Source organism: Macrobrachium rosenbergii, chromosome 55 (genome assembly GCF_040412425.1).
Source record: "Macrobrachium rosenbergii isolate ZJJX-2024 chromosome 55, ASM4041242v1, whole genome shotgun sequence".
NCBI classification, from domain to species: Eukaryota; Metazoa; Arthropoda; class Malacostraca; order Decapoda; family Palaemonidae; genus Macrobrachium; species Macrobrachium rosenbergii.
This window is the reverse complement of record NC_089795.1, coordinates 88,275,298-88,292,018: the sequence shown is the minus strand read 5'-3', so window position 1 is coordinate 88,292,018 and position 16,721 is coordinate 88,275,298.

The window sequence follows — 16,721 nt, the reverse complement described above, 5'->3', positions numbered from 1 at the left end:
AAAGGGCCATTTTCCAAAGCAATGACAAACCGACTGAGCATAATGGCGACCCAGTAACCATCCCATCGCCTGAATTAGCACTCTGACAAAATGGAACCTGGACATTACAAACGACTGATATTATTCATTCAGGCAATACAAACCGATGAAACAGTATAATGTCATCCTCGTAAAGGGGAACAAATAGTCGATATTTCTCTCCGCGAACATCTCCTCGGATAAATTGCCCGCGATCAGACTGCGATTACGTGGGTAACGACGTAATGCAATCTGGCATTACCCTGGCATTACGCTAAATGAGATGTTGCTCCGTCTCCTCTCTCTTTTGCGGGTGTACGCAATGGCTGCCACATTAGCGGTGACACCGAATGCTATTCACAGGGTAATGACCTCACCCAGAAATAGACAGAGAGGTCAAATGTCGTTTTAATTTATTTTCATAACATATTATTCTCTTAATAGAATATCGTTTATTAGAAAAGCTAATAACTCATTGCAATAACAGATCAAATTGATGGCGTAATCGAGGTAATTAAGCATCCACAAGAATAATCCGTGTATTGAAAAATGCGAAGCTTTTATAATGTTAGAATGGAAAGAAGGGTCATGATTATATTAACATTAACTCCATACATTGGATATATGACCATCTAACCAATTTCAATGAACTTTCAAACGACACAAGAAATTGCTTTTAATTCATCATCAGGGCACAAGAATAAACTTGATTACATCAATGGTATTGTACTGCCCGACGCCAGAAAACACAAGCGTCAAAAAACGGACATTATGGTCTCGTTGTAACTACTTGTTCCAAACACTAACTACAAGATATGATTTCATTTTCCGGTACTACCCTCTATGGAGAGGTGCCTTTAGGGCATCTCACGTGGCGCACTGCAAGCATTACCGCACTTTTTAGTTTAATGTAAAAGAAAACTATTGTGATGCCTTTGTCTGTCCGTCCGCACTTTTTCTGTCCGCCCTCATCTCTTCAAAACTACCGAGGCTGGAGGGCTGCAAATTGATATGTTCATCATCCACCCCCAGTCATCAAACATACCAAATTGTAGACCTCTAGCCTCAGTAGTTTTTATTTTATTTAAGGTTAAAGTTAGCCATAATCCTACTTCTGGCAACGATACAGGATAGGCCACCACCGGGCCGTGGCTGAGTTTCATGGGCCGCGGCTGAAAGTTTCATACAGCATTATACGCTGTACACAACACTCGATTGCGCCGAAGAACCTCCGCGCATTTTTTATTTGTTTCTTTTTTTACTTGACCTCCATTCCTACTTCCTTTCTTCAGTCTTGCTGTCCAACACCTCTGTTATTTTTAATTGCAACTGTCGGGTTTTCTCCCAGTTCCACCTTCAGATCCATTACTTCATCTCCATTGTTTCCTGGAATTTCTTTATCTGCTGTCCAACCACTCTAACTCACTCTTTTCACCGTTTTGATCGCTGAATGGCCGAAAATGCCACAGTGCTTGGACTGACAGTCTAAACTTCATGACAGTCAGTCTTCCAGTATAAAGACAATATTCGTTTTTTCTATGATGCATCACTATAATGTAACCGAAAATAATAAGTAAAAGGCCATAATAATGTTTATGAGCCATTGTATTTTTCCACAATGCAAAAAAAGAGGGTTAAATAAAGTTCCATTATTTTACCCCATTTTTTTTGCATTTTGGAAAAATACAATCGCTAATAAACATCATTATGGCTTTTTACTTACAACACTCGTTCTCTGCTCATAAACCCCATTCTGACTCATTATTCTCCATCCGCTCATAATTACGGTTGCTGACCTAATTAGCGTAGCTGTTTCCATATATTTCCCTTAAAGACATTCTTCACACTATCATTAACATTACAAACCTCTGTGTTTCATAAAATTCTCCAATAAACCCTACATCTGGCCATTCGAGCCTAAATTAAGTGGGTCCTTTACATAGTAGGGGAATAAAACTGGTCTTCATAAACGAAAACTAGTTAAATCGAACATAGAGTTTAGGCCAAAGGCCAAGCACTGGGACCTATGAGGTCATTCAGCGCTGGAGCGGAAATTGAGAGTAGGTAGGTTTGAAAGGTGTAACAGGAGGAAAACCTGAAAGCAGTTGCACTGTGAATCAATTGTTAGGAGAGGGTGGATAGTGAAATGGAAGAAAGAATATGAATGGAGATGCAGTAAAAGAAAGAAAGGGGTTGCAGCTAGGGGCCGAAAGGACGCTGTAAAGAGCCTTTAGTAATGCCTACAGTTCACCGCATGAGGTGCACTGGCGGCAGTAGCTCCCTACGGGGATGAAAACTAGTTCACAAACTACCAAAAGTAAACAATGGACAGATAGTCTACTGAAAGTTCTTTGTGCAATTATGACAAAGTGACAGAAAACAATAATTTGGCAGATTCAATGATCATTTGTTTGAAGAACACAGAAACGGATGAGCCGAACTGAATTTGTTCACTTACAAAGGAATCATGTACAAGTCTCACTGGGTAAATAATTTCAAATAATAGCGGGGTATGGATCGATTATATCAAATCTTCATTCAAAATATTATTTTACACATTCATTCCCCGCCCAGAAAAAAACATATGAATAAAATTTTTTAAGTGAAAATAGCTTCCATGTTAAGTTCTCAGGGACATCTGCAACATTTAAATATAAAAATTTCATTTACCGGGCGTTTCAGTTTAAAATCAACTATTTATTTTTATTTTTATTTTATAAATCATAAACACTCTTTGCCGTAAAAGGCCAACAGTAGCACGCGATCAATTTCCTACATCAACCCCTTAGGGAAAATGGGAAACTTTCAACACACATACTGCATCCAATTTCTAACAAAGAGAACTGTGGAAACCCTATCTATCTCCATAGCTTTATAGAAATAGAAATAGGAATAGGAAAAGACTCCGAAGCAAATCTACAGAAAAGAAACCCAACACGCATCGTCGAATGAACGCAGGCAGGCCCTCGGGCGTATCGCCGAAAAAAACAAATTTTTTTAAACGTTGTGGAAATAAAGATTGGAAATATTTAGGATCGAAATAAAAATCTTTGCCTTGGGATTGTGTTGTGAGATGCGGCGCAGAAAAGGGAATGGGGAAGACAGCTCAATTTGTAATAAAAGCAAAAAATTAACGATCCGATTGTCAAAGAGAAGCGACCGAAGTCTCGTATATTCTCAATTACTTTATCTCGGTACACGAAAAAATTAAAACACTTACTTTCGGCAGAAGAAAGCTACGGAGGTTTGAAGAGGTACCGTCAAATTTCAAACATTCTCTATGCGAACTGAGTCAGAACTAAACCAAAAATAAAAGGAGTGGGTTTTCAAATAGTTCTATTCCTTGGTTCACTGCCAAAGCTGTGATGTTTATCCTACGTTATTCCAAACAATGTCAAAGACCACAGAAAAGCTGTGGGGATAAAAGACCACAGAAAAGCTGTGGGGATAAAAGACCACAGAAAAGCTGTGGGGATAAAAGACCACAGAAAAGCTGTGGGGATAAAAGACCACAGAAAAGCTGTGGGGATAAAAGACCACAGAAAAGCTGTGGGGATAAAAGACCACAGAAAAGCTGTGGGGACAAAAGACCACAGAAGAGCTGTGGGGGACAAAATCACTCCTTGTTCAATGATGGCAATAGTATGAATATGCTTTTACTGCAACGGACTCCAACTTCACCACAAGCAAAATCATCAAAGGGAGAGATATTAAAGGTAAATATTCTTGTCTTCAAAACCTAATTCTTCAGAAAAGCCCAAAAGAAACATGATAAAAACGTTGGCACAAGAAACGAAGACTGGAACCCGGGAACCGAAGATATGAATTGAAAAAATTAAATATCGATATGGAATATAAATTGAAAAATTAGAAAACGACGAAGGAATATATCAAAGGTTTGGCATTGCTTAAATGAAAGATACTTGGGATGAAAGTAAAGAAATAGAAGGAATGCGATAAAAACGTTGGCAAACGAAACAAAGACCCGGGGACCGAAGATATGAATTGAAAAAAGTAAATATCGACATGGAATATATATTGAAAAATTAGAAAACGACAAAGGAATATATCAAAGGTTTGGAATTGTTTAAATGAGAGATACTTGGAATGAAAGAAAAGACACGAATACTTTGTGCATTCTGATTAAGAACCTTAGATTTGAGCAGCCTGTAAATATCAATATTCTGGAACAGTCAGAATAAGAAAACCAAAAATATTTCACGAATAGAATTATAAAACAATTTGTTAATAAATATATTTCTATGGTACCAGTCACTTGGGATATATCTGAGTAATCCCGTTATATATGAATGAATATCTTTAAAAACCCAATCACATTCTCTTCCAAATAAAAAAAAAACACGAAACGTAAAAAAAAAAAAACGAAGCCTTGCAAAAATATCCAACGAATAAAAATAAAAACATTCAGCTGAATAAAAATACTTGAATAATATCGATCACTTCGAATGCCTCTCCGTAATTCTGGTATATCTGAATATATATCAGAAAAAAACTAATCACATTCTCTTACAAATAAAAGAGGCCTCCAAAAAATCTCCATAAAAAAATCCGAATTCTTGCCCAAAAAATCCTAAAAAAATCCTTTAATCCTACAAATCTCACCCTGGGTCACGCAACGGCGGCGCTGTTTCCCCCAAGGTCACCAGATTTTTCAGGCAGGTCAATTTGGGTCGGCGTCGATGAGGTTCTTTTTTTTTTTTTTTTTTTTTTTTTTTTAATCAAACTTTCTGATGGGGCAACACCATTTCCCGAAAGATGGTTCTTGCATCAAGTTCAATTTTCTGAGGCTTTTTAAAGCGTGGACGACGCTTTTTCAAGTCATCGGGTTGAAAAAATAGTTGTGGGATTAATAACAATAAAATTAATATGTCCCTTATAATTCTCTCCAAGTTATTTCTACAACAAAATCACCTTACAACTTTCGTTATAATTTTAACCAGAGTCCCACCAAGTATTCTATCTCACACTCTTCAAGACCAACCAGTATTCCTTGGGTAATTTCCTACACTCAGCGTTCAATTAAGACTAAAGGAAAATATTCAAAATGGAAAATATTGGATAAGGAAAATATTCACAAAGGGAAACATTAAAAAAGGAAAATATTCACAACGGAAAATATCCACAAATAAAAATAAAAAATTGAAAATATTGACAAAAAATATTCCACAGGAAAATATTCAAAAAGCAAAAAATTTACAAAGGAGAATATTCAAAAAGGAAAGTCATTAATAAATGAATATATTCAAAAGGAAAATATTCACAAAGGTAAGTATTAAAAAAAATAAAATACAAAGAAAACTATCCAAAAAGGAAAATATTAAAAAGGCAAATATTCACGAATGAAAATATTAATAAAGAAAAATATTCACAAAGGAAAATATTCAAAAAAGGAAAATATTCAAGAGAGCTAGAGCGGAATAACGTTTTACTTCACGGACAGTGAAACCCTTTGCTCTACGTCAACAAAGAACCAAATGGCCCGAGAAGGGTTTTGTGAGAGAGAGAGAGAGAGAGAGAGAGAGAGAGAGAGAGAGAGAGAGAGAGAGAGAGAGAAAACGACATTTCAAGCAATGGATATCATTTCAAAAGGTATACAATATTAAAACATCCAATAAAGAGAGAGAGAGAGAGAGAGAGAGAGAGAGAGAGAGAGAGAGAGAGAGAGAGAAAACTTTTAAAAACACTTCAGCATTTCCCAAAGCAAATGCTTCAATTACGCTTTCCCAAAACCTAAAAAAAAAAGCTATGACCACATCAAGTATTTGAACGTAATGTGGCTTTGCACTTTAAAACTTTGTCCTTCGTATTTCAGAGTCATCAATTTCCAGAACAAAACTTTTAATTACATTCCAAAAAAGCCAGCGAGCGATCACCTACAAGAGAACTCAGTTTATTGCAGTCAACAGCCCTATTATATATATAAATATATACGGGTTTATTGGAAAAATACCAGATAGGATGGAACCAGTTCTAGTAATGAGAAAACTGCAATAGAAATTCATTGTAAAGAGAAAATGCTTAATTTCTTAAGGCATAAAAATGAATTAGCCTAAAAAGAATGAATAAATGTTTAAATCTAATGATTAAGGTGTAAGCATTACAAAGCTACAATAGTTGTTATTATGTGATTGCATATTTACTATTTATGAATATCTGATTGAGTTAAGTTCTTGCCTTGTCTTGTTAAACAGCCTGCATCTATATGAAAGAAAAACCCTAGACCAAAAAGCCTATATATATATATATATATATATATATATATATATATATATATATATATATATATATATATATATATTTATATATATATATATATATAATTTAATTATATATATTTACATACATTTATATATTACATACATTTATATATACATATATATATATATATATATATATATATATATATATATATATAAAGATTGCAACAATCATAACCCTTTTTTCGCAACATCAGCCCTTAGGTATCAAAGCCCATTTGCAAAGCCTTACATTGAAAGAGAATCTCGCTTCCTTGATGTACACTTAAGGCTTTAGTCGGCAGGAAACGTAGGAATTATTACAAAGGACCGTATTATGCAATGGGTAAATACGTGAATTTTATTTTGATGGCAATACTAAAGTGATGACGGTTTACTGTAATTTGCAGTGTAAAGAAATGTTACAATATACTATATAAATTATCATCATAATACACGTACGCGTAATTTGTGCTTTGAAGATGTTGAAAAAAGTTATTTTCTTGGTTCTAAACTCGTAGAATACTATTTGTTTTTTATATATATATATATATATATATATATATATATATATATATATATATATATATATATATATATATATATATATATATATTTTTTTTTTTTTACGATACGCATCAAAATAAGAATTCCAATCTCACCGAATTCACAATCGGTACCTGACAGTGAATTCTGTGGAAAAAAGCATCTGTCACATTGTAAAAAAAAAAAAAAAGCATCTTCTATACTGTAAAGCCCAGTATTCCGTCGACGCTTCTGTGCTCCCAGGCTATAAATGTTGCACAGTTGTTCCTCATCACCCCCTTGATTATACCCTTTTTTTTAATGTGGCTAGCATCTTCCCTTTATACTCCAGGTATAAGTGGGATGAGATGGCTTCTTGAATAATATAAGTGCATTCAATCATGCTTGCATTACAAGACACTCAATGGAGAGATTATCAAAGACAGAGGGCATTGCCGATTTTTGGCAAAAGTTACGTTTGTTATTTTTAAAAAAATCAAATACTTCCATTTCTATCTGAATATTTTCCAATAGACTTTTGTCATCTGAAAACAGAATGCTTTAACAGAAATATCGCTGATTGCGTGGGCAAAGGCAAATATTAGTTCAGTATATTAGTTTGTTATCAAAAGCAGTCAAGCTTCGCGTGAGACCGCGTTAAAAGTGTTAAACATGAGCTTTCAAAATGGGTTCTCACTTCACAAAAACTTTGTAAATTGCTGTAATTGTATTTATTACTTCAAAGGGGAATTTCGGCGAGTCAGTCAAATTGCAGATTGGAGTTAGATATTAATATCAATTATCAATGCTGGAGATTAAAGTCCCTAACTTATTCAGATCGAGCTCGAGTTCAATTTTCAATGTTTATTGATGGTAATTAAAAAAAATAAATCATAACGCCTAAAGGACCACCCGAATTAACTAGACCATTGCGAAATTCTGCGGATAATGTGTGGGAGAAATGTTTCACTTATATGCGTTCTGTTTCAGGGATCATTGGATTTAACAAAAACATTCAGAAATTCTGCGGATGATTGTGGGAGAAATCTTTCACACACACACACACACACACACACACACACACACACACACACACACACATATATATATATATATATATATATATATATATATATATATATATATATATATATATATATAATACATATATACAGTATATATATATATATATAATATATATTAATATATATCAATATACATATATATATATATATATATATATATATATATATATATATATATATATATATATATATATATATATATATATATATATATATATATATATATATATATATATATATATATATATAGAGAGAGAGAGAGAGAGAGAGAGAGAGAGAGAGAGAGACCCTTCCTAACAAATACTAGAGACTAAATTCTTCCATCATTACTGCATTCAAGCTCGTGAAGATGATATCAATTAGTAGTATTAATTTTTTCATAATTTTGAAATAATTAAAAAAAATAACTTTCAACATTTAGAAGCTCAATTTTGATCGAAATTAATTTTACATGATCATTTTCGCGTCCACTCGCCGGGAAAAATGTAACGCATCATATCAAATCGTTTATATTTGTTGTATATACAATTATAAAAAACCACCCCTATTCATATTTTCCACATAATGGAAATGATGATTGTCCGCAACAATTTAGATATGAGAGTAAACAAGATAAATATTGATCAAATCACCAGGTTCAAATACCGGCTTTCATATAAATTCAGCAGTATGACTTGGCAATGAAATGTAAACAGAATTGTATGTATATGTGTGTATATATATTAGAAATAATCACCACACAATTACGTGTGGAACAAAAAAAAAAAAAAAAAAAAATTCTGACTCGCATCAGGATCAATTTAAAGACCTGGGTTCGATCTTGATGCGAGTTAGAAATTTATTTCTGTTCCACACGTAATTGTGTGGTGATTATTTCTATCATATTCACTCAGAAGGGATAATTCGAATGAATTGCTGTCAATTGAGTCATTGCTGAGCCGGGAACTTACGGAAAACAAACTGATAAGCAGTACAAGGCAGTTAGCCTGCCCCAGGTAAAACCTTATTTTGGACTTGTGTGGCTTGGTTAGCAGCGGTCTCGTCTTTCAATTGAATTTGGTTCGATCCTGATGTGAGTCTGAAATTTATATATATATATATATATATATATATATATATATATATATATATATATATATATATATATATATATATATATATATTATATATCATCAATTTCACAAATGCTTCGAAAACAGAATGTCAAATTTGTGATTAATCTAAACAATCACAATTAAGATCTGGATAAGACAAGTACGATACTAAAAACTTCGCTGATGAAAAATTAACAGAACTAACACGTAACACAGTCTGGGGAAATATATCATATGAATAACTTTAATTCACGACAAATCACCGTATAATGAAGTCAGTCATTTGAAATCCCAGAATTACAATGAAAGATATAACTGTAATATAATGACAAAAAGAATTTTTCAAATGACTTACTAAACTCATGGAAGTATCGTCAATGTTAGGGGGGGGGGGAGTGCGTCAGTGCACCTAATGCGGTGCACTGTAGGCATTACTTAAGGCTCTTTCCAGCGTGCCTTCGAACCCTAGCTGCAACCCCTTTCGTTCCTTTGACTGTACCTCCTCAACTTACTTTCCATCCTCTCTAACAATTGATTCAAAGTGCAACTGCTTTGAAGTTTTCCTCCTGTTACACCTTTCAAGCCTTTTACTGTCAATTTCCGTTTCAGCGCTGAGTGACCTCATAGGTCCCAGTGCTTGGCCTTTGGCCTAAGTTCTACGTTCAAGTCACTCAACTCAGGACGACATACAGTATACTTACAGGTTAGTTTAGTTACAGTTGGGGGTGGGGAGTGGTTGTTTTACCCGTCTAGACATCACGTACCTGTAGGATAGGAAAATCGCAATTAACAAATAGAATGGCTAGTCAAATTCATATATATATATATATATATATATATATATATATATATATATATATATATATATATATATACATTTATATATACATTTACATATAGTACATATAAATATATATATATATATATATATATATATATATGTATATATATGTATGTATATTATGAAAAGAGATAAATATCAAATACACGAAAGATGAAAAATGAAAAAAAGTCCCGACAATAAAGATCAATTAGGTGAAAAATACGCGATTGAACTTCACATGGAAAAAAAATAGAAAGTATGGCTAGGACCTAAAAATCCGAGCATAGAAATAAAAAGAAAAAAGTAGAAGCAGAATGAATAAAAAGTCAGGATGAAACGAGTTGGATGCCTTTGATGCAAATGAATGAAAAGAGCAGGAAAATAAGAAAAAAAATAGTGATTGGAAATAAGGGTAAAATGAAAAAAAAAAAACGGTGAATCTCGCAGCTGGAAATGCGAAAACAGAAATGAGAAAGAGACACTTGATATTTATGGAAGCAATGAGAGTGAATTCCATGTCGATCTTACAATGATTGTTTGCCTGCAGAGAAATGCTGGAATAATCTGTAGTTCAGATTTTGAATAAAATCAGGCGGTGACCTCGAAATTCTTTAGGACTTCCAAACTATCCGAAAATCTGGAACGTCTTTGGACAAAATCTCGGAATGCCTATGCTGAAAATGGAATGATACAGCAACTTTAGTCCAGAGGCCAAACACTGGCACCTATGAGGTCATTCAGCGGTGCAAGGAAAGCTGAGAGTGAAAAGGTTCAAAAGGCGTAACAGGAGGAGGGCCTCAAAGCAGTTGCACTACGAAACAATTGTTAGGAGGGTTGAGGAGAGTAAGATGGAAGAAAGAGAATATGAACGGAGGTACAGTAAAAGGAACGAAACCCTATATAAAGCCTACAGTGCATCGTGTAAGGTGCAGCCCACAGAAACAAAGCTTGCCTGAAATAAAAAGAGTGAAGTACAATAAACTATCTTGAATGCAAATTAATATCTGAACGAGATAAAACAAATTTATTTAATATAAAATGAGAACCATGAACTTTCACGGTTTCTGTAATCCAACAGTTATGGATTTCAAAACTTTTGGATGTACGAGCGTAAACATCTAATCTAATATAAATATATATATATATATATATATATATATATATATATATATATATATATATATATATATATATATATGTGTGTGTGTGTGTGTGTGTGTGTGTGTGTGTGTGTGTGTGTGTAAGCATCAACTAAAAAGGCTTGAAGAACAGAGAAAAGGATCAACGAAACGATGTCATTAGAGAACCAGAGGCGACTCTGGGGAACGATTAAACAGATAAGAAAGAACATCATAACGAGACACACGAGAGAAGGGGGGAACAGTTCAAAGGATGAATTACACACTTGGCTGTTGTTTCGCTTTTTCTTCTTCCAATATTTTAATGAAACAACATTTCTCTCGGTGATATTCAAATAATAATAAGAAACAAGATTACAACTCGGTATAAAGGTTACTATTATAAGCGACAATTGACTCTTGGGAATAATATAACTTAATGTTCAATCAATGCGGTGAGCTCTGTTCATTATATAATAATTCAAGGTTAAGTTCAATAAGGCAATTCGAAAGCGCCATATGAAATAACACTCAGTATTACATTGAAGTTTGTCGGAATTTTATGTCTTTAGTGGAGAATAACGAATATTATATACTCAGGATCTCGCTATATATATATATATATATATATATATATATATATATATATATATATATATATATATATATATATATATATATATATATTTGTATATATATACAGAAATAATTAACACACAATCACGTGTGGAACAGAAATAAATTTCTGATTCACATCAGGATCGAACCCAAGTCTTGTCTTTCAACTGAAAGACCTGGGTTCGATCCTGATCAATCATAAATCTATATAATCGTGTATATATATATATATATATATATATATATATATATATATATATATATATATATATATATATATATATATATAAGGACCCCTAGATTCCTGGGACATAAAAAGAATTCCACCAAATTCCTTGACAATTTATTTCCCCCTTGTAGTGGAATGGTGTGGAATGGAATATAGAAATTAGCGCTGAAAGGGAAATAGAGAGTGAAAAGGTTTGAAAGGTGTAACAGGAGGAAAACCTCAAAGCAGTTGAACTAAAAAAAAAATTCTTAGAAGGTGGAGAGTAAGATGGAAAAGAGGGAATATGGAAGGAGGTGCAGCGGTTGCAACTAGTGGGTCGAGGGGACGCTGCAAAGAACCTCGAGTAACGCCTACAGCGCACTGCATGGGGTGCACTGACGGCACTACCTCGCTAAGGGGACCCCCTTATAGCGAACGAAGCGTCCATCATCAAACTTACGAAGTTCATTACGTTCTTGGCCTTTCTTAGAAATTGACATAGACAGTACACCTCTTTTAATTACACTTTTAGGGCCATTAGAGCTTAACGTCGCAGTTAATGGTGACTTCTGTCTTTGAGGAAGCCCCCTAAGCCGAATGACTTCCAGGTGAAAGTCATTAACAACTGAAATTATGAAACATTTTTTTATCGTGGTTAATCAAAGGTGGGATGGCAGACATAATTAGAAAATGTCTCCGCAGTATTTCAACTTATAGCGGACGGCAAGTATATAATAATAAAAAATATATATATATACTCTCTCTCTCTCTCTCTCCAGCGAACCCTGGTTCTATACGTTCTAAACGTAACTAAAATAAAAAAAAATTGCAAAATTTGTAATCCTAATTAGGGGGCCCCTTCCTGGCCCACGGGGTCCAAAGTTGAATAAACGTATTCCAACGAAAATGGAGGTTTTAATGAGTCTCACCATTTCTAGACCAACAGATCTACAGAAGAAGGCTTTGAGCTATATATTTTACTAGAAGGGCCGTGACCACTATTTGGACAAATTATCCATTTTACCCGAAAAAGGTGTAAGTTTTGGTTAAAACTGATCCAATGAAGTTTTAACCTTAGAATTAAAGTTTTTGGGATTCAGAGAACTTTTTTGCCACAATTACGCAAAATCAACCGTTTGCACTGACTCTTGCAGTGAAGAAAACTATTATAAATACAGTCCGATATCGAACGTCAACCCCGAAAAATCTCACTTGCATTTTTAGTTTTACATCAGCAGACGTAAATTTTTATTTCATAGATATTTTGTTTATCAGATTGTAATTTCATCCTAATTCATATAAATCAACCTTCTTGTGATAAAACCGCACGGACATCAATACTGCATTTCTATTTCAGCAAAGAAATAAAAAACGGAATATACCTCACCTCAATCATTCTAAAACAAGATTATCACTGGACTTATAAATAGCAATAATTCAATTAATGTGTCCCCTAGAAAGAAAATTTAAAAAAATGACAATTTTACTTTCAACATTCTGTGATAAAATGCTATGAATAATATAAAAGCAATATAAATAACTATCACTAATATAATAAAACATACATAACTATGAATAATTGTAATATAAACAATTATGAATAATATAAATAAGATTATTTTTCTTGAAAGAAAAAATTACAAAATATGGCGACAGCAGCGTCACCTGCCAACAGGCATATTATCTCGTCGACTTAACGACGATCGTATATCATATTACACAAAAGGCTACGCCCCTGGGTTTGTGGACCCCTGGGTAAAATAATGTATGCATGTAACAGAAGGAGACGCCCATCCATCTTTGTCTAGGAAAAAAAGGGTTGCTTGTAAACCTTTATCTAAATTAATTTAATAGGCAAAATAACGGATATATGATCGTTAAAAATAATTTTCAATCTTTATCTGTATTTTTATTTTCTATTTCAGGTTTGTGATTCCATTATTGTAATAAGAGATCTGAAAATAAAAATAAAATAAAAATAAAATTAAAAATACGCGCTTTATAATTCTTAAAAGAATGTGGATCTATTGTTTCATTAATTCTAAAGGCAGTTCTATGATGCTAGACACAAAGATTATGTACCTATTGTTTGATTACATTAACTGCAAAAGGCAGTTCTGTGCTGCCACACATTATTGGGCAGATCAAACTGAACTGTAGAATCCGTGTATAGTTAAAATCATCGCGACAGACAAGTTAAATATGCGCCGAAGTTTCTTCCGCGCAACTGAGTTTTCTGTGCAGCCGCTACAGCGTATAATCAAGGCCACCGAAAGCAGATCAATCTTTCGGTGGTCTCCGTGTAATGCTGTATGAGACGCGGCCCATGAAACTTTAACAACGGTCCGAGGCTGGCCTATCCCACATCGTTGCCAGAAGCACGATTATGGATAACTTAAACCTTAAATAAAATAAAAACTACTGAGGCCAGAGGGCTGCAATTTGGTGTGTTGGATGATTGGAGGGTGGATGATGAGCATACCAATTTGCAGCCCTCTAGCCTCAATAGTTTTTAAGATCTGAGGGCGGACAGAAAAATGAGGACGGACAGACAAAGCCGGCACAATAATTTTCTTTAACAGAAAACAAAAATTAACATGTTCTAAATGTACGTAATTATCATGGAGGAAAGTTAACTGACATTCAACGCAAAAAGGAGCAATTTTACCAATAAAAGATACAAAAGGATTAAATTTACTAAACGAGCGATTCCTAACTTACACAATGAAAAGCTGTTCCCGCATTCTTTCCAACACAAATCACTGGAACCAATTCATAACGCGTATTGATAACAACAAAGGATTTTACAGAACACTTACGCAGCATAACAGAGCTTACAGTGCATAGAGGATGGAAATGGCATTAAAAGAATATAGAAAGAACAAACGATTAAAAATGTTCACTTCAGAATAAGAGAGAGAGAGAGAGAGAATTATAATCTTGATGATAAATCTGAAATCAATAAGAACAAACCATTGAAAATGTTCACTTTAGATTAGAGAGAGAGAGAGAGAGAGAGAGAGAGAGAGAGAGAGAGAGAGAGAGAGAGAGAGAGAGAGAATTATAATCTTAATGATAAAACTGAAATCAATAAAAACAGTCAATTGAAGATGTTCACTTCAGACTCAGAGAGTCCGTACACACATTTTCTGTCCGCCCTCACATCTTAAAAACTACTAAGGCTAGAGGGCTGCAAATTGGTATGTTGATTATCCATCCTCCAATCATCAAACATACCAAATTGCAGCCCTCTAGCCTTAGTAGTTTTTATTTCATTTAAGGTTCAAGTTAGCCATAATCGTGCTTCTGGCAACGATATAGGATAGGCCACCAACGGGCCGTGGTTAAAGTTTCATGGGTTGCGGTTCATACACCATTATACTGAGACCACCAAAAATTAGATCTATTTTCGGCGGCCTTGATTACAAGCTGTAGCTGCTGTACAGAAAACTCGATTGCGCCGAAGAAACTTCGGCGCATTTTGTACTTGTTATCTAAATTCTCTTCTCTTCTCCCTCCACAGGCAACCTAAGGATGACTACTCCAGTACAAAAGGCTCCTGATCTTTTTAGGGCGTCTTTGAAAAAAAAAAAAAAAAAAAAAAAAAAAAAAAAAAAAAATATATATATATATATATATATATATATATATATATATATATATATATATATATATATATATATATATATATATATATATATATATCAAAGGCTTCGCTCTGAAAACATAACTGGATAAAAATGTTTTGCATACGGCTCGCCCAACCCCCTTTCCAAAAAGGATTACCTTTTATTTCTTTTTTGTGGGCATACATGTGCACATTTTGTAAAACTTATATCTGTCATGAGTTACATGGAACTGAATCAAAGAACGTGGGTTAAGAGGAATCACTACTGAGTCCTATAAGTGAGACAATTTCCTAAAACTGTTATTTAACACCAAATGTAGAGACTTTTTAACTGTCAAGAACCAAATGAAATCAGAACCTCGTGCAGATAATATACTAACGATAAAATAAGTTTCAATACCCTTTCAATATTATTAAGGCACGATGGTTATAATTCTTGAAAAGAATCATAAACGTGAATATTATCTGGACAGCATTCAGTACATGAAACAGGTCTGTTGTGTAATGTTTGAACATCAGCAGAGGCAAAGAAACGTTAGGAATTACCAAAGAAAATTATGCTGAGGATATGAAATACAGCTCACATGGATATTTTATGTATACCCGATTTAAAACTGCGTATTATAACATATTCAATACAATCAGGTTAACATTCTCTCCTTCAAAATTATCCAATCATAACTATTCACAGAAATGACATTGCTAGTCTCCCATCTTTCTTGGTGTAACTGGGTACTTTCAAGATATCAAAACCAGTTACCTGTCATTTTTACTTTTCAGTCACTTACTGAGGTCCTTTCCATCTCAAAGAAATACAAGGGAGAGAGAGAGAGAGAGAGAGAGAGAGAGAGAGAGAGAGACTCCTCCAGTGTCCTTTTCCTACAAGCTACAAAAGACGAGACCAAATTGGCCACTTGAAAGAGACACTTCTCTCCCTCTCAATACCTTTAAGGCAAAACCCGGTCCGACTTCTTGCACTCCACGGGGCCCTTTTTCTTCGAGTGAAATATTTGACTTTCACTCTCGAGGCTCCGCTTTTGCGAAAGGAAAAGCTTCAGTTCGGTTAAGGCTGGTCTGCTGAAGAAGCTGCTGTGATAATGGAGGACCCACAGCAATCACAGCTGTAATTCAACAAAATCATTCTGGTTTCTAAAATATGTCACGTAGACATCTCGGCAACTTTTTGCTGACATATAATAAAAGACATGTCGGCAACTTGTTGCTTACATATAATAAAAGACATGTCGGCAACTTGTTGCTTACTTATAATAAAAGACATGTTGGCAACTTGTTGCTTACATATAATAAAAGACATGTCGGCAACTTGTTGCTTACTTATAATAAGAC